The following is a 23,700-nucleotide window of genomic DNA, read 5'->3' as shown; positions in this document are numbered from 1 at the left end:
GTTTTATAGCGACCTTTCAATAGCAATGGCATTACCGATTCAAATTGTGTCCCACGTTTACGAGCCATTTTCACAGGGCGTTGTTTTACCGTTGCCCATAGTCGACCTTACAAACACTGTCGCGGTTTCGTAGAAAATTGCTACGTGCTGAGAACTGCTATGTACTGTTCGACTAAAAAAACTGCTCTGATTTTAACGATTACGCTCTGTTTTAATTCTAAATTTAAGAGATATATCTTTTGAAATTTGTTAAAAATTTTTCATTAAATAATACAGAAAAAATTATTGTCGGAAAAATTTTCATTGATATATCTTAAAGCATTCGTAAAAAAATTGCAAAAAGTTCTTTTTCATCAATTTTTTTACTAAAAGTTTAACTCCTTGTTTATCAGTGAAATGTTCTTTTTTTTTTTTTGGTCCGGATGAGTCGTAATTACTACTCGATACGAACATGTTCAATCATCCGACGTATATACTTGGGCGATGTAATATTTATGGTATCCAATATCCATTCGCAGATAGAGAGAAGATATGAAATTTTTAGGAGTACGTGCACAGACTCGCGCGGCAGCATTTAATATGACACACATTTTTTGCTACCTTTTGCCGCACTTCTATTCGAGAGATCTTGTTAAATCTCATTCATCGTCGAAAAACCGACGCGCAAGTTTATGCGGTTTTTCAACGTGCTCGTAATCCGTGGCGCATTGCGCGGTAATTGCGACTAGCTGGCCGGCAAACCCACGACTAGAGAGAGGCATCCGCGTCTGTCGACATTGATCACGTTTTGTTACGTTTATTGGGAGACGATACGGTATTGTCAGAAGAATGCAAATGAAAAATGTCGCGCAAAACGGAAATTGAAATCCTTGCCAATTGTTATAAAATACATATACATACCTACATATATTCCATCTACGCATCATTTGCATTCTATTCAAAGGGTTCTATAAGTATGATAGACCAACTAAATATTAGAATTAATTAAAATTCTTCCCTTTTTTTATATCAAAGAAAATTTTAAGTTATTCTAAAGCAATATATTATCAATGTTAATTCATGTAAATAACGTAATGGTAATTCTAGCCGCAATAAATCTTTCATTAGACCAGTCTAATTAAACTGACAATTTAACATTCTATTGTTCTAATTCAATAGTATAACATTATATGTAACACAATTCATTTTATACTAAAAAATGAATTATTTGCTAAATTAAAATTTTGCGACAGTATTTTTGCGAATGTTTTTTTATTTGAAAAGAATATTAATTTCAAAAGGCGTCGCATTGTAATTTAATAATTTAAACGTAAATCCGTAAATCGTCGAATAGTGCATAACAATGTCAAGTACGTAACATTCTCATTTATTATAAATATTCGAGAAATATTTTTCGGAGAAAGAGAGAGAGAGAGGGAGAGAAAGAGGAGAAAAGTGCTGGAATTTGCTATGCTTCATTTAATGCAAGCGCAGAGCTTATGAGAGATTTTCATAGCACGAAGAAAAGTGAATTAGTTGCAGCTAAAGCTAATTTAATACACAACAGGCAAAATATAAGCTAAGAAAAAAATGTTTTCTCATGAGAGGTTACGAATCGTTGACAAGACGCTCCATAGAGCGAAATTTTTGAGGACCCTTGATTCGACGAGCCATTATAATCCACGTTGGATTAAAGGATAAATTTATGCAAGCGACGGAGGTACGATTTTAAGGGATAATTAAGAGAATAATTATCTGTAATTAACCGAGTTAATCGCCTGTAAAGTACATGGGAAAGTATGGGATGGGATGGGCGCTAGAATCAATTCAATACGAGGTGAATATATATATAAACCTAGCAACCATTTGAATTACATGGATTGCCTAATGTTCGAGTTGAATTTAAATAAGAGATGGAGATAATTCGTTTTTCAATACATCGATTTCGATCTTTATGATTTCCAGCGATATTTATATCAACCATTTACTGCTTTTACACTCTTTTAGTTTCCACTAAAAAGAAGAAAAAAATGAGAAAGAAAGAGAGGGAGAAAAGTTTTTAATATTTTATTTGAATAGCGAGTCGTATTTTTTTGAAGTGATTTCTTTGTCGAAATTGCATTTTCTCTGTAGAGCGAAATCCATTTATAATAAATAAACGGATGAGGATTAATACAACGAAAGATGTGTATGCGTGTATGAAGCTGACGTCTGATTTCGTGGAAATTTATAAATAATAAAGAGTTCTGGTTTTCATGGTTCTTGATAGTTTAAGCAAATAGTTCTAGTTATTAAAGCAACGAAAATACATTGGAAACTGAGACACAACTTTACGTACAGTCTCACTTTGTCCTACGGTATTTTCCTTATAACGATAAATAATTTCCTTGTAACAATAAATAATATAATAAGTAAATATTACGATTAATTTATAGTTTTACATTTAAGTTTTAAAAAGAATGTTGCTTTCTAAAAGCAAAAAAAAATTAATTAAGCTATATAAAGATAACCGTATATTTATATATATTTACAGATATTTACAGATATTAATATTTCTCTAATATATGTATGTATTTTATTTGTTGTTGCAGGTTCTCGCAGCCAAATTTGCGCGCAATTTATGAGCAATAATACCTAAACGGATCGTTGCTTTGTGTTTTCGATAGTTCTCTCATTGTGCAATGTACGCGAAATAAGCGTACGATCGCGTCGGGAGTGCCGTGTAAAGTTCTGCGTGTCGGGAGTGCCGTATAAAGTGTCGGACGATCGTAATTATTTGTGTTCGTGACTGCTACGAAGACGAGAATGATCGACCAGAAGAGGAGGAAACCAGGAAAGCATCGGGTGAGAACGGGGCAACTATGAGGTATGCATAAAAATATTTTTTTATTGCATTGTTTATAAGATATATTCGGCCCTTTCCAAATTTTCAAAATACCCTGTACACATAACATCCATACACACATGTATACATTAATTTGTTTTCAGATCAATGTGCTGTGTACTATAACTCCGCTATTGCAGGTATTGGTGAATGAGAAATTGTTTATTTAATTGTTAATATTTCTGTAACAGTAATAGCCTGTATGAAGCCGGCGGCTCATTTCGCGCAAACTTATAAATAATTAAGAGTTCTGGCTTTGTTTCCAATATCAAAAACTAGAATTATTTAATTCAAACAAATAGTTTCATTATTAAAGTAAACTTGTCCCGCGGCATTTTTCTTATCAGTGATTAACAGAATTGAAAAGATTGATAGTTTCACAAGTTCTAAAAATAGTTTGATCTTTTTACAAAGAAAAATAATTAAATATATTGAGTTTCACGAAATAAAAAACCAGCTTCGCATACACCAACGAAAGAAAGAACGAACGCGGCAATTTTTTGCCAAAGTATTCAGCGATACGTAATATCTGTAAAACTGTTATTCGTGAATATTTTTAAAATGATCAAAGCCACTCAACCATCCTTGGTGTGAGATCTTGCCGCCATAAGTGTCCTTTTGTTCTCTTGGTTCTTAGATTTAGGTATACACGCTCCATTGTTCCGACAGGAACTGAGAGAAACGACGAACCGCTTATACCGCTAACTGCACATTCCGACTATGTATGAACCTTTGTACGTGAATATACATTACGGGAAAATCCATTAAATTCTAAACATAATTGCGGTTTCACATATGATACTCGCCAGATATTCACGATGCGCGTATGAATATTATAGATGTCCGTTTACGGATTCCACAGTTTTATATATTATATGCAACAGATATAGCACGCGCGGTTATAAATTATTTCTAACGCGATCTATAAAACGAATATATAACGAGATATATATACACCTCATCCGTGTATATATATAATTCTTTTTTAAGAAATGCGCAATACCTGCTTCATATATTATTAAGAGTTGCTTTTAAATTTTCTTTGAACTTGTGCTAAAATATTTAATGCTGATTATAAAAATGGTGGATATAAAAATGATTTTGCATCGATAATTATCGAGGTAAGCGATCAAGTTGTTAAAGTCATACGTAAAAATTGAAGATACTTTTCAGCGCTTTACTTTGAAGGATAACACTGGTAGACAATCATTATCGATTTCTCGTTAATCTCTCACTGGATCTGTTTCAACAGTGGCGATCTTTCTTGTCAGCTATTATCTACGTCTCATTTTCAATTAATACCGGATATTCACTAGACGGTTAAATGTTCACTCGTAAAACCCATATGCATACATAATCGCTGTCTGTTGAGGTTTCTACTAAGGCTCTTGATATCCGCATGGCATATATCGCATGTGTCATGTGAATAACCAATAACTTGCGATATTGGCCTTAAGTCGTAGATCGTCTTGGATGAAGGATTGCACGTATCTAGTAATAGCGAAACGATAAACCTCCGCGTGATGGTAGGATTTCTACGCGGAAACGTAATAATGTTTGCCCGACTAACGCTGGATTCTTGCAAACTCCGAGCTGTCGCTCAACTTCAACTTATTTTACAAGAATCGATATAAACGTGAGGATCGATCTCCGCGCTATGGGAGTTCGCGGGGATCCACGGTAAATTGATATTGACGTTACAAGATAGGGTTAGGTCGATCCGGATATAAGAGCATCGTACTTCATGTTTTCTTTCACCAGAACGGTCAGCGAAGAAAGAAAGAGGAAAAACGAAAGCGAGAAAAAGAGAACTTCCGTGGCTAACAAACAAACGGCAAACTTGGAAGCCGCCTTCGACACGAAGAATTTCATCTAGCAAGACTGTAGCATTGAATCTATGTATGAGAGCTTTACTTTTGGCCACCTACTTTTTCTTTATATACGTGACACTCTTTTTTTTTTTTTTCGTAAAAAGTATGATGATAACGTATACTTTCTGATAACTCATGAGTTAGAGAGAAGTTGCTCGGTAAATTTAATCATTGAAATAATTTATGGGTCATAAAATTTTTAATGTTAAATTTTCACTCATTTACTCTTTCTCTTTTTTTCTCTCTCTCTCTCTCACTTATCATAATGATATACCTACATTTAATATAACGTTTAACAAAGAATATCATGTTTCTACAATTTTGTGACATATTTACGGGTGTATGTTTACTGTACTCGCAGCAATTTTAATCTGATACGATGTGAAACGTGTAAATGTCACGTATATTTACATTTTGCCAAACCAACGTTTACGCGAAGCAAAAACTGTCCTTGCAGAAGGATAAAAAGATCAATTACATTTCGCCTATTCTACTATGATCGAAAACTTACTTGTTGAAAGAAAAACGATCGGAAAGAACTTTGTAAGATAGTATCGGGAAAGGGACAAGTCTACAATCACTTCCTTTGAGTATGTCGATGAGAGGCTACGTGTATTGAAAGACGATAAAACTTTCTCCTAACACGTATGCTATTGCTGGGGTAGAAAATCGAAATCTCCAAAGTTAGCAAAAGAGCCTCTCGCAGATGCGAGGAAATATGTTAAAACACTAGTATCGTGGCATCGTAAAGAAATTACCAATTTTTAATCAAAATTTATTTAATTTTTGCAATTTTATCAGCTATAATAAAATCAATTATAAAAAGTAACATAATTGAAATATTGCAAGATGCACTAGAATTAATTAACATTATGGACAGTTCATATAATTAGAAATTGATATAAGAAGTAGAAGGAAAAATTGCAGAGAGGATTTCTTATCTCTTGAATTATCAATTTCTTTCCGTGATTAATATTTCTGATTTTCGACGCAAGGTTGGAATATAGGGCGCATTTATAAATGATGAAAAAATAAATTGTTCTCTCTCTTTCTTTTCTCTTTCTCTCTCACTTTAGATTCGCTTGCTCGGATGCAAAGAATAAAACTTGAATAGCAATCGCGCTGTTCCGTCTAAATAAGGTAGGTCAGTATCACGTAATATGGTCACAATACAGTAGTAAAAGAGAATAAAATATAGGGAGGAAGAGGGGAAAACTGCCAAATGTGCGATGAAGCGTGTGCGCGGATTCGCTGTTGGAAGAGTAAATTTACTATGGCACGGTTGAAAAGTAGGTCGAAAGGAGATACCATAACGTGAATCCGTCACGTATAATCCGTATAACGTAACAGTCGAATATCCAGTGCTTGCAAACGGATCAGGAGTATTTGTTGCAGCATCTTCCATTATCTCTTAAAACATAAGAGCGAAATCAGCAGAGGTAACTTGTACACTACTTGATCAAATTATTTCATATTTGATTACTTAATTTTACGTACAACTTATACATAATCTTTATAAGAAAAAAGTTAATCAACTTGAAGCTGAGTATAATTTAAAATCAATTATTGTAAATACTATCTGTGAGATAACGTGAGAATAAACGTTAATTTATGCTGGCATAATAGTTGGATAAATTTTGATGTTGAAATTTTTAATAATGATACAAATGATAGATTATAGATTATCAGACAGGCGCAAATTACTTTTTCGACTGTGACTAGCTTTGTTCCTCACAATTAGAATACATATAACACAATAACGTTATCGACAAGCGCCAGCTCGACGAGAAACTCGATTTACCAGTGGCGGAGATGGTTATAGTGTACCATGTTATTGAACTAATTGCTTTAGGATCACAACGTAGAGCAGCTGCTGCGTAACGTATACATGCAAAATTTATCTATAAGTTTACTGAATTTTCTCTCAATTAAATTCATAATGGAGAAAAATAGAATTAGCAGAGAAAATATATCCTTTCAATTATTATTTTTCCAATTCGGAAGAAAGTATTAGCAGTATCATATTGTGTTTTCACACACCAGGTCTGGAAAGAATAATATCATAAACGCCGCCAAATTTCTTTCTGTTATTTTAATTTAATGAACCAGAACAGTCAAATATAGAAACAGAGCATATATATATATTTTCACTACATATCGGCTTCGCTTTAAATTCAACTCGACTCACCCTCTATAACAAAATATTATTGTAATTATAAATCTCATTTATTATATTATATGAGAGACGATTCTCGGAGAATGGAGAACAGAGGAGCATTGATTACCAAACCAACAAATATGACGTAACCTCGGATCTGTTCACCGTTGATATTTTTTTTTTTTTTTTTTACGACACAGTCAATCTCGATCGACGAATCCGTAATACGACCGCGGCGAGTGACGGCCGATAAATCGATGCCGCGTATATCGCAACGGATTACAGCTCGAACGTACGACGCATTGTACGTTTGATTTAATTACCTCTTGCGCGCATGATCACCGAAGCCTGCTTCGCGTATCGTCGAATTTCGGCCAATACCACCTGCCTATTACGCGTGGGAGACACGCGCGCGCAATTTTCCTCCATTTTATTTTTCTTTTTTTTTTTAATTTTTTTTTTTTTTTTTTTTTTTTTTTCGTTACGGTCGAACTGGGATGTATCGAAATATTCCCTCGCTCTCGTCCGCAACCGTTCTCTGTATATCCCAGTTCTCTACAACAAGTTCCCCGCCTTCTCGGCAGCTCGCCTCCCAACTCGACGACAGTGTGACGAGGGGGAGAAGGGACGAAGGAAAAAAAAATTAAATCGAACGTATTTCGGCCAGGCGAATGGAGTTTCGGAATAACGAAGAGTCGACACTCTAATTCTTCCATTACAATGACCGTCGATCGTAACGCTCGCCCGTTTCTCGTTTTGGGAAATTTTAAACGTAGTTCGAGATTCGGGATGAGAGAGAGAGAGAGAGAGCAACTTTTTCGTTAAATGCGTTTTTTGTTCAGACGTCATCGTGTCATGAAGAAACAAAGAAGTATAAAGATCGAAGAGAACCAATGTAATTTGACACGGACATTGTAACATGTTGTAGTGCGTCTCGAGTTTTGTTTAATTTCACGGTATTGTTACCAAATTATTTCTAGATGGTGGCATTGTTTCACAATATTGATGAATGTGTCAAAAAACTTTTTCGACTATATTGCAAGCAACTTGTTTTTTTCTCTCTACTACATGTGTCTCGTGATTTTTAACAAATTTTTTTTTATACTAGAAAATATCACTTCCACACTACAGACACGCGATAGAGTTTATATAATATGCAGAATTATACTTGCTTAAAAATAATACGCGAAGTAATATCTTTTAATTATTAACAATGCTGGAAAACTGAGTCGCGTTTGCGCGATGCTAGGATGAATTTATTTAAGAAAATGTATTTTATGAGAAGAGAAAGAAAGAGAGCGAGCGTACTGTTCCATTTTCTTCTGAATATACGGAGTCTCCCGTATGCAAAGGATGGAGATATAAAAATGCGCATCGGATGAAAGAAGCAAAACACATCTATGTATACGGAAATTCTTTTTCGAGGCTTTCTTTGAGCGCGTCGACGGTAGCTCGGAATAAAGTCTACGGTACAACTTGCAGCTTGGCCTGTGGCATTATATTCTATGGAGAGAAAGTTCGGCTCAAGATTTTTTTAGAATAGCCAACAACAATAAATGAGAAAGAAATCTCGTGCATTTTTAATATAAAAGATTCACATGAGGTCATAAAATATTGTATATACTAGATCAGTAGAAAAATATACTAGAGGTTATGAAAATAGTTATACTATAGACACTTTTTCCCTCTTTTCACACTTTACGATACGTAAAGTTTATCATAAAAATTAGTCTCATCATCAAAATTATTACAATGATTTTATGAAAGAGATCTACACAACATTTCTTTAAAAAAATAATGTATTTATTTAAAAGAAAGAGAAAAAAAATCAGAGAGATATAGTAAGAGAAAAAGAAAAGTATATGCAAATTACTCAGATATTTTTGTCAAGCAGTATTACTATATTATCTCGTAGCATGAAAGAATTACATGAGCCATAGAATTGCATGAACCGAGATTTAAAGCTTAAAGAAATTAATGTCCCATAATCGGTACATTTATTTTATTAAGTATTGCCATTTCTCAGGTTTCCGCTGACCAAACTAAAGCATTATAAAGAAGATAGAGACGAACGGTGGACTTTTTTCAGAGATTTTTCTTCAATTATCATTAGATTACGCATTAAAGAAGGTAACTTTGCCGATGTAGACGAGCACGAGAGAGAGAGAGAGAGCTGCCGTAAAATTGGCAGCATACTCTCGTGTTTACAAGATTCTGGCTGTACGTAAGAGTAAGTGCAACGTCCGCTATAGTCGTCTATAATAAACGAGTTATCTCGAAGAACAATACAAATTATCCAACGACCATGGTCTTCCGTATCATTACCTCGGAATTGGCTTGTTTTATCTCCCAAATACGGACCTTCAGACCGGCACGAGATAGATAGAGTGCAACGGTTCAGAATCCAACCGTGTCTGTCGGTGTCCAACTTTGCATGTGTAGAAACTTTGATACTTGTGCAATTTAATGAAATTCTCGTTTTGAATCAACATTTCAGATTAATACGCGACTCAATTCAACATACAAATTCGTGTTGGCATTTGACTTGACACATCTCGTTAATTTATATAAAAAAAGAGACGTATATTCTTTTTAAACAAATAAGCACACAATTTTGTTAACGAGCGTTCGGCAAATAAAACGAAATAAATGTTTATCAATCTACATCTATATTGAATCTTTAAGTAAAGTTACGGATCGAATTGTTTTACACTCGAGCTTCTCTCTCATTAATCTCTTTATTTGTTGTTCTATTAACGCGAGCTACGCGGAAGAAAGTGGAATATCTCGAAGTATTTCCCGGGAAAGTCCCAGAACTAGCTGCCTTCAGATAATCGTCGCTCGCAACTTAAATTTCGAGCTGGACTTTCGCCCCGCTTCGTCCACTAGTACTTATCTGCCTCCAGATTCCCGTGACTATTGGCTGGCCATCTTGCGCGTAGCATTCTGGAGCGGAGAAGTAACGAGAACGATTCGGGATGGAAGTCGCTTGTACTTTCGATCAGCGTGGAAATCTCTTTCGTGTCTCCGGCGCACGGCGTTTGCTGAGATAAGAGCATAAGACTTTGGTAATCCACCTGGAAAAGAGGCTGCCGGAGATATATATATATATATATCTTTATATATATATAGCTTTATATATATATATATATATATATAAAGCTGCAACAACGCGGGCGCTCGCTTTCGAAAAGGCAGCCTTAATACCCGCGGGAGCTTGTCGTTTCACGCTGCTACCTGGAATCAGCCTGATTCCATTTAGAAATATGCGCCACGTGCGATACTCTTTTTTATTATCAGCAGCCTCGGGGTTGCCAAGTGGCAACTCTTGTAAAAGCGTTCAGCGGTTCTCTTTACGCGGGTTTACGCGGCCGACTAAAGTGTATGATAATTTGTATTGTTTTAGCGCGCAATCTTGTCACGTTTCCGCGTTTCCTTCCCCAGCTCGCTGATGAAGATTTACAGTGTTATTTTATTTTGTGTCTTTTTGCCGTTTCTGAGATTCTTTTGCCAGTTGGACATCTAGGTTAATCCTGTGATGGATTGCATTGTATTATCTTGTTAGAAAAAGAGCTGCTAATGATATATTAATAATTGAAATCTTTAGCTCTCTTGCGAGGAAAGTATGAATGAAACAATACATTATATATGAGTAGCAGGAAACGTAAAATTAAAATTATAATCTATTTATAAAAATCAATGTAGAATTTCTTGCGCAACTCGTGAGCGAAACAATACCATTTTCGAGCTGGCTAATTTTCCGCGGAATAAAAATAGACTTTCCAGTTCTCGACGATCGCGCTTTTGAACTCCTAACAGTTAGGTAGGACATTACAGAGACTTCCTTGATTCGATACTTTTTCCTTCCTTCTCGCGCATATCCATTTCTTACGAACGATTAAAGCTGGATGTCGATGGCTCCTCTTGCGAGGAAAATATGTTTGTAGGAAACGCAGCAGAGAGCATCCCCTAAGCTTCTCCTATCGACAATGTCGCGTTCTGCCAACAAGTACAACGGGAAAATGTAGTCGTTACCGGTCTTCTTCGTTTTTTATCACAGTCTTGCCGAACGTATAAAGCGATGTTCGATGTTTATCCGACCGTATGGGTCTAAATCTTAAACTGACGTGTAGAAGTCCGCTGTTGTTGCAGCGACTAGACACGTATTGGTTTATCGATCTGAGGTAGCAGCTGGAATATGTCCGTAATAACATTTTTGAGAATGTCCGCGATATGTATGCGGCGATTTGCCGACAAAATATATAGAATTTAACATAAATTGTGCCTTTCAAAAACAAATTTTTCTTCACATTAACGAGACAATCGTAACTCTTAGAATTAATAATGGAATTTGTGTAATTCTGATTTTAAACTACATTTATTTATGCATAATCTCATGTACATCGCGACGGAAAAGGGTGCATTTAACGATTACTCTGCGAAAAATTTGTGTTGAAATGGAGGATCCTCGAAAGTCCTTTTGTTTGGCAAGTCAATAGATGTATGCCGAGAGCTTTTAAGGGAGCTATAAACGCTGTATATCTAGAACTATTTATAAATGTCAAGAGTAACACATCGATCTCTCGCGGTTGGACACTTAATTTTTCGCCTTTTGCGTTTCCTTTACGTGGATTTGATTGATTGTTTTACGATACCTACACAAGTACATACTTGCTATTTATTTTTTTTTCTCATGTATTACATCACGCTATTTAAATTATTGCAGAGTTTAAAAAAGGATTTTTTTTTCATAAATTGCGTTGTTAAAAAATAATTTATTAATCCTTCTCTTCTTCTTGCATAATAATACAACATAATTAAAACAGTAAAATATTTTTCGAGGATCCCGCTATTCGAATATGCTGAATTATATTTTTCTGAATTGTAAAAACTCGCAATCAATGCACGTATCATCGTAAGCCGGTACTCGAGCATTTATTCCTCATTGCACGCATTGTATATCGTGTGCGCATCAGATGTTTTGTGCGCAACAAACCGCGAATGTTTCCCCAAACGTCTCTGTTTAGGAGGGTATATGTCGGCGATAAATCGACCAGCGTCCGGTTTTTCTAGTAAGACGGAAGAAGGAGTATGTCGAAGAATTTCAACGGACACGCTCGAACGAGCGGAGACCGCGTTCAAGTTCGATATACAAGTCTCGAAAAGAATGTAAGATGGTTTACTCGTTGTATAGCCAAAAGCTTTTCTATATCTATACCAGTATTCACCGACTAATACGACGTGTATACCGTTTCTCATCAATATCTCTTCGCATGATCCGCTTTTCGTGCAAAATTATTTCGACATTGTCGAAATTATTCCATTTCGGATAATACCGTATTGATTTATCTCTTTTCGCATGCACATACTATAATTATTATTAATTTAAACTACATTGTAAATTATTATACATATTTGCAAAATTATTTAATACATTAATTCGAAAATATATATAATTCACTAGCTGTATATTGCTTTAAAAAAATTAGACATATACTCTCTTGCGAGATATTGATCGTCAGAGTCCATCTAGCAGATCTAAACCAGGTTAGAAGTTGAATTTGAATTAAACTAGAGTTATAGATAAGTTAGGTAAGCTACATATTTAAGCTCAACTTTGACTCTAATCCGGCTTGGCTTCAGCTTAATTCGAACCAGCTTAGATATCAAACATAAAGGAATAACTACATCGTAAAACTATGAATATTCATTTCTCTTTGTACGAGCATAATATTTGTTGATAAATTTCGTATCAATTTATCGTGGCGTAAATTTTCTCCGGAGTACTAAAAGCTGGAAGTTAAATTCTTTGATTCGGTTAAATAATTTCATGGAATGCAGAAGAAGTTGCGGAAGAACACGTTTTCGCGGGTGTTGTACTCAAATAGATGCATCACGAGAATTTCATAATCGACTGCATAACTTCAAAGTTACGTTGGTTCGTTTCAGGTAAAAGTTGAGATCTTGCAATTCCTACAAACACGCAGATCGACTTTGTGAAATGGCTCGTGTACAACTCTCGCTTTTAAGATACTTTGTCTTTCATTTTTGCATTTCATATCATTTAATATCTCAAGCAGAGTTCTACGCTTTACAGTTTTATAAAATTATACATTTATATATGATTATAATGTGTGCTTATTATACGAGCAAAAATATATATTTTATTTGAATTCACGCACACGTATACACGCATACCATTTTTTTATATTTCTAATTTACAAATTTTGCTATGATATATTCTTTATATGAAATACCTCCAGTTGAATCATATACGTATACATCGTATAAAAGAAAAATTCAATAACATGCAAACGACATCATATATGACTCGTCATATTTTCGCGACTTTCAGTCGTATTCCTTCATATCGATTCACAGTCAGTTATTGGACATGGAGTGCTTAGCAAGTTTGTAAAGCGTAGCAGACACTGCACTCGTGAAGTCGTTATAAATACTTGAGCCTATTGTTCTCAACGATTATTGCGAGTTGTTTCGAGAGGCGGTCATGCTCTTTAGCTTGTTTCTGATTTAATTTGAAATAAATCAGTCTCGCAATCTCACGTATAAAGGATTGTTACACAAATTAAGAAACCGAGATTACATGTGAACGATTTCTCAATTTTCTTACAGTAATTTTTCTATAAATTAATTAAAGCAAGGTATACTTATATAATATAAATTATATGAAATTATATGAAATATAAATTATATGAAATTATATATAAATTATATAAATTATATGGAAATAAGGTAAAATCGTGAAGACGGCACGTGCGGAAAAATCACGAAAGCCACAATGTATTATCGTAATTCTAGTAGAATCGACATTTCGGAGCTTCTTCGGCTATCATTGGTACTTGTCCATGCTATTTTTCTGTTTCACTTTTCTTCCTTGATCTTTTTACTCGATTTCTATCCGAGTTTCTCTCGCGCGCGTTTTCGCCTACTTCTATTAGAACGTCCCGCGAACCATCGATGCGATCCTTTCGAGTTTTCCTCTTTGAAACTTCTTTATACGTTTTCTTGCTCGAAAGTTCTTGACTCTCTCCCGCCGATCTCAGCCGCTTCCTCGGATGCCTTCGCTCGCAATGTTACGACGCTTCTCTACATCGTTCTTACCTCCAACGCTGTTATTTCGAGATTCTAACTACGGGCCAAGGGCCTATCCCGCTTCCGATGCCCTTAAACTCGTTAAAATCGAATCGTTCAGCACGTAATTCACAACTAACGAGTTCCCTTAATCTCTTTTCTTTTAGATATCGTTGCATTGCTTTCTATTAGTACGAAATTAATCCAGATATATATGATATATAAAGATTCATAACTTTCTCTCTCTCTTTCTTTTTTATTAAATTTATAACAGAGTACCAATAATAATTGATAAATATTTGTTTGTTAAAATAATCTCACAATTTTGAAGAATCTATCGAAAATTAAATAGAAAAAATAGTAATAGAATAATATCGATCAAATACATATTTTCTGAAAAAATAAAGTTTTAAAAATATTATCGAAGAGAAGAAAAAAATACGTTGCAAGAGCTTACGTAACGAACAATAAAAATATGACAATTTGAAAGTTTTAATGCAGAATATTAATAAGATATAATTGTATAAATCTTTCATAAAGTTTAGCGAGGAAGAAACACAGGATTTTTCCAAGTTTAATTCTTCTGACCTTTCCGTCGCCTATACCGCGCATATAATTTTGCTCCAGGTGGTCGAGACGCCACATGCAACTGCACAGTCACGCTACAGTTTATTTTCTCTTTCTCTTTTTTCTCTCTTTCGTCTCTCGCGTCGCTTAAGAAATCTCTCCCTTGCCAGAGTCGGTCATGACAGCGACCATTCTGTCGTCTTATATTTCTCGCAGATCGGATTACCCGCTTTGGAAGTAATTAGAAGTTCGTCAGTTTCTTGTCAGCCCATAATTAAAATCAGTCGGCGGCTTGAATTAAAATAATGAATAATTATTCGAAATTAGTTTTATTCTCTCCCTCTGCTCGAGGATGTATGGCTGTGTAGCCGTCGTACTTGCGGAGAAGGAAAGTTCGCGTTTCCCTCGTAGTGCGGCCAGCTCAACCGCAATGCATCACACGCGAATCGTGCATTTCCGTGCTCTATTTAGAAATGCACTCGCAGATAATAAGCTGTGCGCGATAATGATATTTCTGTAATGAATTATTCAATCTGCGACGTCTAAGACGTCGATATTGAATATTTGCATTATTGGATTAACAATTTAATGTCGAAGAGAGTAAAGTTCCTTCGCGCGCAAAAATAGAATCGCGCGCTTAGATATTGTGAATCTTTAATGTATAAATGCGAAGGAGAGTGAAAAGTGTTCTTTTTTTTTATGAGAAAGTGTAGTCCAGTTTATTTTCTACATATTATATCGCATCCATTATAAAAGAATACCATGGTTATAGTGCAACAGGTCGCAGACTTATACGATCTGCCACTAGGGGATTGAACAACATGCAAGACTCGCAGACTTTACAATAAGATGCATTTTTACTTCGAACGACGCACACGGAAAGGTTATATTACCCGTATAAATTTTGCCTCGCCAGCTTTCAACGGAAAGCAGCACAAATCGCTAACGTTTCACGTCGCTATATTTAACTTATCCCCCGAAATGTCGCGTTTCACTTACGAAACACGCCAGATTTATGTGTCGCGACAATCGCGAAATGTTGAAGTGCAGTCACAAAATTCTGTTCCGCTGTACGTTTACATTTGTAGAAACTCTCGTCCACCTCTCTCTCTCTCTCTCTCGTCGTTGGCAACGGGTGGCAACGCACCATGACACGGAAAACCGCTGATTCGAAACGCATTCCCGCTAATTAAATCAGTTTTACAGAACAAACCAGATCCATTACTAATGAACGGTACGCACGGTCCCGATGTAGTACATTTTGCAATTCCACTCTCTGTAATCGCCAATTGGATGCAAAGCTGGCCCGTCACATGACGCGGACATGCCGGACATGTCGACGTGACACCGCACGTTATACCTGTTGCAAACTTTACACCTAACACTGATCAAATTGATGGGAACAATGTCTTGACGCCTAAATAAAGGTAGTTCTTTTTATCTTTAAATGTATACAAGATGTTTGACATAAAGTGTCGTTATTTGAAAAAATGATTTTTCCTCGGCAAAAATGTCGAGAGAGACCTTCATTTTTTGGATGTTCCCAATTTATGTCATCATGTATCTTTAGAACTAAACCTTAAATTAAAATTTTATCAAAGTAAACTCTACTTGAAATTAATTGGAGAATGTAGTTTTTTTAATATTTTAATGGTTGCTTATTAAAAAATATATAACGGCATGTTAATGACGATAAAAATGCAGGCAAAAGTAAAATGGAGTGAAATAATGGGAAAAAATTGTTTGAGATATCTGCGTGCTTAATTTGTTTGCCGCACGAATTCATAATGTGTTGTTTTATTTTTATAACAACTTTAGATATCCCCTCTTTAACGCGGTGTCGGAGTGCAACGCACGCGAGGTAAAACACGAAACTTCACACCGGCTAATGGACCTAATTTAATAAACGTTCGTGCCCCGAGATAACATTGTAAGAAAAATGTCTTTTCCCCCGCATCGTTTGCCGTCTTTCTAGGACACACTTTCGTTTGTTCGGATAATTGTAAGAATAGACGGATATCTATTTATCACACCAAACATGTAATATAAGCAATTATTCAAGAAAGTGAAAAAACTTGACGAAACATTTGATCCGTAAGGTTTCAATAACGGTTTCAAAGTGATCATATTGTTTAATAGCGGTAGTCAAATTTGCTACGAGGAACAGTAAACTATTCGAATTCAATTATAGTAATTCAGTTACCCGCGACAGAGAGTGTCGGGCATAAGTTTATATAACTTGCTGAATATAAATTATCCAGATTTTAAGGGAATCGGAATTAATTCCTGAAGCATGCATATATGTGCGATATTGATGTCGTCCTGCTAGGCAATATGCAGGATGCAGTATTTTGTCGTTGAAAAAGAGAGACAGAAAGCAGGACGGGAGAGAAGGAGAGAGAGAGAGGTTGAAATCTAATTAAGCTGTCTACGGCTCGATGAGTCGTGCGATAACTCGCAGCTAGAAGATAACTCCGACGACGGCCTGTTCCTTGGAGCACCGACGCGCGTGCAACGTCGGTCGATTGGCGAAATTCAATTACAAAACTTGCCGTCAATTGGGAACACAATAATTCATTCAATACGCGCTACTATCACTGTGATAGCAAAGATTATATCCTTCGGAGAAGACTCCCTCTCGTCTTGCAAGAATCATGAAACAGCATATCTCCTGATCATTTTAAACTCTCGTTAAAAGGGGCTGATTGTTGACCCGTGAATGAATATTTTAATAGCTCAACTAAAAATTAACAGATTTCTGCGCAAACCATATATATAATGCAAGATTTTCTATAAATTATGACGCACAGCACACACAAAGTTCACATGCAATAAAACGAGATATTATTTAATAACTCAAGTTGTAATTTCTAGTGTTTCAATATGAATATTAGCGATCCATGAGATGACCAATTCAATTTCATTTCACGTTAATTATTAATTTCCGCAAAAGTAACTGTTAATAAAGTGTAATTACGTAACAGATTTAATTATATTATAATTGTTCATTTTGAATTCCTGCGCTTTAAACATTGATGCTTAAAGTTAATTGATCAGTATATACATCCCGTAATATATTCCGCGTTAAATATAATATTATTTATATTTTTTTAAAGAATTTTTTTATAATTTAAATTGATTTTTTATTATGATCATATTGATTTTTTTTCGTACAAATTTTACTTTTAGACACATTCTATTTAATACAAAAGGCATATTTGTAATAGACGTAGAATGTCATTGTTGACGTTTAGGTGTCATTGTACGTTAAAACTTAATTTGAAAAATTAAATTAAAAAAGAATACGACGTGCTGTGCGATTTGATAGCTTTGTAACGATACAATGCTTTAGCGAGCCTTGATAGATACCCTATAGATCTAATTTATTAATACTGTTTTCATTTTGAAATTAATGAAAAACTTAATTATGCTTACAATGATTCGATTAATTATTTTCCTTTGTTCAGTAGCCGCGTTCGCATTACTTTGGTAGTAACTAGATTATGAAATCATGGACGCGCGGCAATATATTAGAGAGAAAAAAGGAGAGAGGAGAGAAAGTATATTCTTACTAATTAATATTTTAATTTAATATATAGCGTGTTATTTTAGAATCAGAAAATCAATTTTGTATAGAATCGAAATGGCAAATTTAAGATATAAACACTATGTATTGAATTCATAATCTGTAAAAGAGAACATGTAAATGAAAACATAACGTTATCTTTATTAAATTGAAATTATTCATTTATATTTATTAATAATTTAAAAATCATAATTCATGAAACATGATATCCTAATAAATACATAATGATATGTAATATGTGTATAAAATTAATTGCAAAATATTCTTTCAATATTTTAACAGCACGAATATATTAAAGTACGTTAATGCTACATAAAATTCACTTTACTTAAATTCTCATTTACAATATCATTAGTACAACTTCGGACTTGTCTTCAAATTGCTAAACATATATAACGTTAGCGATAGGATATAATTAAAAATAGATTACACGCGTCTTGGCGCAGTAAATTATAAATAGTATAATTACTGGCATAAAGCCGCGTACAATTTAACAAATCGTTCAGTTATTCTTAGCAAGCAGAAAACATTCTCCATGAGAGTTAGAGGGCGATTCATATATCCGATTTACGCGTACATTTACATGATCGTTAGCATGCATGTAAACTCGAGCGTTGCATGTAACGAACCACGTACCGGAATCCACGTGCTGGACAGAACTGTATTGTAAATGCTAGCTGAGGAGGAAGAGAGCTGCAATTAGCGTTATTAAACACGCTCAATGACACTCTCGCGTTTCTCCCTTCATCGTTATCCTTTCCAGCGCGGCTGCTGCGCGTCTTCGCATCGTTTCCTGTTCCGCTCACGACTTGCTATCACGATATAATATTCCATCCATTATTTCTCTTCCTTTCTCTCTCTCTCTCTCTCTCTTTCTCTCTTTCTCCCACACTTCTTTTCCTCCGATATACGCAACCAATATTCGATAAATAATTTTTTCTTCTCGATTTACGCGATTTACATCTGTTTAAAATCAGCATGCATTGATGCGAAAAAAACGGATACGTTATTCAGTGTCCTCGATAAAAATTATTTGAAACAAGTACAAATAAAATAAACATACGCGCGGATACGTATGATCGCGAGTTTATAAACACACATAGTCATAAGAGCAATTTATTTTGCGATAAAAAATACAATTTGATTTGTCACTGATTTGTCAGACAAAGCGATACGTTCTCTGATGTCGATATTCGATGATTAATTTGTTAAAGCGTCGAATATTAGTTCTTGTCAAGGGGAAATATGACGATATCGAATATATTTGAACGCATCAGCGTGTATATGTCGGTCTCTCTCTGACGAATAAAAGCCATAAATAATAAAATAAACCAAATCGCGTGAGGATATCGCGAGGATAACGTGTTCTGGCGTTCCGTAAGCTGTGAAAAGAAATATTGCTCTTAGAGCGCACAGTGTGGTACGAGAAATATAAATTAAAAATAGCAGCAGCAATATAAACGGGTTTTCTAGATAATCGGATTACTAAATGGATTTATTTCACGTTGCGAGTATCGTATCATGAGAAAACCTTGGTGAAAAAACATTAATATCTAATCTGATATATATTCGGCGTCGTATCGACATTACGAATTGTCTGATAGATCAGGCGAGAGGGATTAGTTTAATAAAGTCTCGCGAAAGACACATAAAAACATGACATCTTGCGCTTGTAAGCATTAAGAAATCCAAATATATACTTGTTGCTCAAAAAATGAGCAAATGTTTCGCTCTTTAATACTTTCATTTTTATTTACGATATTTACGATGAAATTGCAAATTCAATCTCCACTGAGTTGTTGATATTTTTATCGCACGGTACCAAAAATTTCCACCTTAAAAATTAAACGTACGTACTTGTTCGTTGACCCGATTTCTCGTATACCATGGCAATTCCGCATCGACGTTGGAACACGCGGTATTTGCATTTGACAGCGCGCTGAAGAGCAACCACGAGGTTCAAGCTTAATCCAGGTCGGACTAAGAGGATTATTACGAAAATGTTTCAATTGCGGCGTTGGCTAACATAACGATGTCTATAATGTTCATACATCGCGGATGAAGTCAACTTTATAAAATATCGACGAGAAATTCTTGCATTTTCGTTGTATTTTTATGAAAAGTGACAAACATTTAATTTAGCTGCTTATCGCTTATTTTTATATAATTTAAGAACATTTTGATTTAAATAAACATTTTAATGTAAATGCATATATTGAAATTGTGCTATTATGGTATATTAAAATCCACAGGCGGGAAAGTTTATTTCGATAATCTCGAAGCTTTCTCTTCCTACGCGTATAGACATTTCCAGAATATTATTAATATTACCTCGTAGACTCGCTTTTTATGTAATTTTCAATATTAACAATATAATATTATTGTTTTAAACAAAGAGAGAGTGTGTGTAAGTACTGTCTATGTATAGCGCGACAGCGCTAATTAACATAAACACGAACCAATCTCCACAAACTTCATCGGGTAGCAGAGGCTACCCTTCGAGTTTCAAACACGGGCGAAGAACGGTTATGTATGAGATGTAAAGGTTGTGTTTGAGTTTGCCATTTGCGTACACAACGAAGACCAATAACGTTGTTTGTACACTAAGCCATACGAAATGTACATCCGTCTGGAATATAGATGGAAACTAATACAAAGGTTATATCTAGCTTCTACCAATTACTTTTAATAAATCAATATATTTGTTATGTTATCAAAAACATGATAAAAATATATTATAATAATTGTCCATAAATATATCTAATAATCTCGATTAAAAATTATAACAACGATAAATTAAAAATTATTTGCAAATTGTCGAATTATCACATCTACTGTATTTGAGATTTCCGACAAAACTGATTGTGAGATGAGTTTCTGTTACATGTTAGTTAGAATGCAACAACATCGCGGAAACCTTTGACGAGACAGTAAGAATTACAAGGTTTATCTCTCAAATTCAAACATGCTGACACATCCGAGTGTAGGAAGTGTGTATCAGTTACATGCCATGGCCATTATGCCTTAGGGCTTGTTACAAAACGTACAGTAGTTGCAGATAGTTAATCCACCGTGGGGCATGGAAAATCTGCAGTAGTTGCAGTTACAGGCTATGGACATCGCGAAGTTTTCAAAACGTTTGACAGTTTATTGAAACGTTCGGTCAATCTATTCGGAATATCGTATCGTTTACAAAATTTCGGTTACTTGTCACGCAAATAAATGGATCGGATTAATTCGTAGTGCGTTCATGCGTGTACATTATTTTTTTTCCTCATTTTTATAAATTTTCACACATAATACCGATTTGTATCTCTGAATTAAAGTGAGGCTAGAAGTAAGAATAATAAATTTATTGTAACAATTTAAAATGATAATATGAGAGGTGTACATTAACTTATAGATCAAATATAAATATTGCTTAATGGTATTTTCGTGTTTCCGTTTTATTAATTTTAGATATTAATTTGCATTCTAAACGAGAGAACGACTTTCATCCAAATCGTGACTGCAACATGAATTCAATCAAGAATTTTATATGACACCCCTTTCACTTCCGCCAGCTACGAAAGTTCGCGGTCATATACTGGTAAAATTTATTTCAATTTCCGAGCATAAAAATCTCAAAGAGGATTTGATAGAATTTGAAGTACGAAACTTTAAATAATATATTTTTAAGAAAAAATCTATATAAAATAATAGCTTTTGTTAATGATTCCTGCAGTCTGCAAAAATATATATATATATATATATATATATATATTCCATATATGTATGGAAGAATTGAATGGAAAAAGCGCATTTCCCACTGGAGGATTTGATCGCGCATGAAATCGCGCCGATTTTTAGTATTGCTCCAGGCAATCCACTTGTATGCGCATAGCCAGATGTACTGTTGTATTTCGCGTAGTTCAAAATTTTCTCTCACCATGTATTATTGATCCATGAGAAACGTGATTTTTTTCTCGAGAGTTTTCATTTAAAAAATGTATTATATTTGCGATTCATATACTTTCTATATACATACACATATAGTTACATTAGTATATTTGTCTTTAAAAAACATGCTACGCATTATGCTTTAGAAAACACAATTTTGTTTAACTCTTGTAATATTTGTTTAAATCTTGTAATATTAAGTTTCTATTTTCACGCTAAATTTCGGAATAGTATTTTAACGTTAAAATAATAACGTATAAATAATTTCTGATATTTATCGTTGTAAATGAAATATTTAGAAAATGATACAGGATATTTCATCATAGTTTCGCACGTAATTAATCTTCCTCTACTACTTCCTCTTCCATTCACTTCCCTCCGACGTATTTCCAAAATTACGTCTGTTCTTTTCACACGATGAAAGATCAGCGGGATACATGTCCGACGAAATCCACCGAAACATGGGTCCACGAAATAACAGGTCTACGTTTCATAATTATTTTCTATTCGTTGAAAGATAAATCTCTAATTACGAGAAAAAAATTTTGTTACTAGTCCAAAGTATTTTTTGACATTAAAAATCATATCATATTATAGTAAAAGATATCATATAAGAAGAATTTGGACTAACTAGAAAATAAAAAATGCAGTAATTGCATTTTCGACGAGAGATTTCACTGGAAATAATCACTGTATCTGAATAAATCTCACTCATTAATATCATATTATGATAAAATAATGCTTTTCTGCGCGTGAAATAGCAAATGTGAATAATTGTATTCATAATATTGTTTGGATTATCGCTGTTTAAAAAAAGTCTTACATAACGAGTTGATATAATTTATACTAGCTGCATAACTCTCGCGGCCAGTAGTATAAGAGATTAGACTTTAATATATTCCACCAACAAAAGCATCTGCGCGACCATGAGGTACGATAATATTAAACTGATGACAACGAAATTATTTAGCTGGCAGTTACTCTTCGCGTGGCGCAAACCCATTTGCTGTTCAACGGTGCATAGTACCGAAAGCTTGCATAGAGAATGGGCCGGCGCATCAACTTGATTCGACTGTTCGCAATTTCGCGACTTTTCTCTTTCCGTCATGCCGCACCGTCAATCACCATTTCGTTAATCCATTGTGCCTTCTTAATACTTCGCATTGAACGATAATTGCGGGTAGACAATTCACGAAATTTGAATTTCATTTCTTACAAATTTGTCCGTGTCACGCAGATAAAATCGACAGCATCATACATCATCTTTTGTAATGTATCAATTTTTTTACGGTACTTTATATCGATGAGACAGAATATGTTATTGTCATCTAATCTAAAATTTGTCTTTGAAAGCCTTCTTATGCGCCGTATGAGAGTACTGATAAATGAACATAAAATTGCAAAAAAGCGCATGACGATTGAGTACAATCGATATATTAAGGAAATATGAAAGTTTGCAAAGATTAGAGGACAATCGTACGAATCCTTGATTGAACGTTTTAATTGAAAAGAAATAGGTTGTGATAAAGTTGTTGTTTCGGCACGCGGTGCAATTTAAGAAGTATGTCGTGCAACTTTTACGCTCGAATAGATGTTTCTTACAGAAAAGTCTAGTGTATACCGT

At 34.6% G+C, this 23,700-nt stretch overlaps 1 protein-coding gene and 1 long non-coding RNA gene across 2 annotated transcripts in view; one reads left to right on the top strand and one right to left on the bottom strand.

Moving 5' to 3' along the window:
• Positions 1-23,700, top strand: part of LOC114937066 (uncharacterized) — a 201,750-nt gene that overhangs the window by 26,075 nt on the left and 151,975 nt on the right. Inside the window, exons 4-5 of the long non-coding RNA XR_014924581.1 lie at positions 2,571-2,845; positions 2,968-3,003. This is a non-coding gene — a long non-coding RNA (uncharacterized LOC114937066). The remainder of the gene's footprint in view (positions 1-2,570; positions 2,846-2,967; positions 3,004-23,700) is intronic.
• The window catches only part of LOC114937065 (neurotrimin), a 126,450-nt gene that overhangs the window by 97,066 nt on the left and 5,684 nt on the right, over positions 1-23,700 (bottom strand). The gene's annotated exons all lie outside the window — the stretch shown is intronic.

The sequence above is a fragment of the Nylanderia fulva genome, unplaced genomic scaffold, assembly GCF_048542155.1.
Source record: "Nylanderia fulva isolate GAGA-0341 unplaced genomic scaffold, ASM4854215v1 Scaffold2, whole genome shotgun sequence".
In the NCBI taxonomy this organism is placed as follows: Eukaryota; Metazoa; Arthropoda; class Insecta; order Hymenoptera; family Formicidae; genus Nylanderia; species Nylanderia fulva.
Note: the sequence above shows the minus strand (reverse complement) of the source record. Positions and strands in the feature narration are given on the sequence as shown.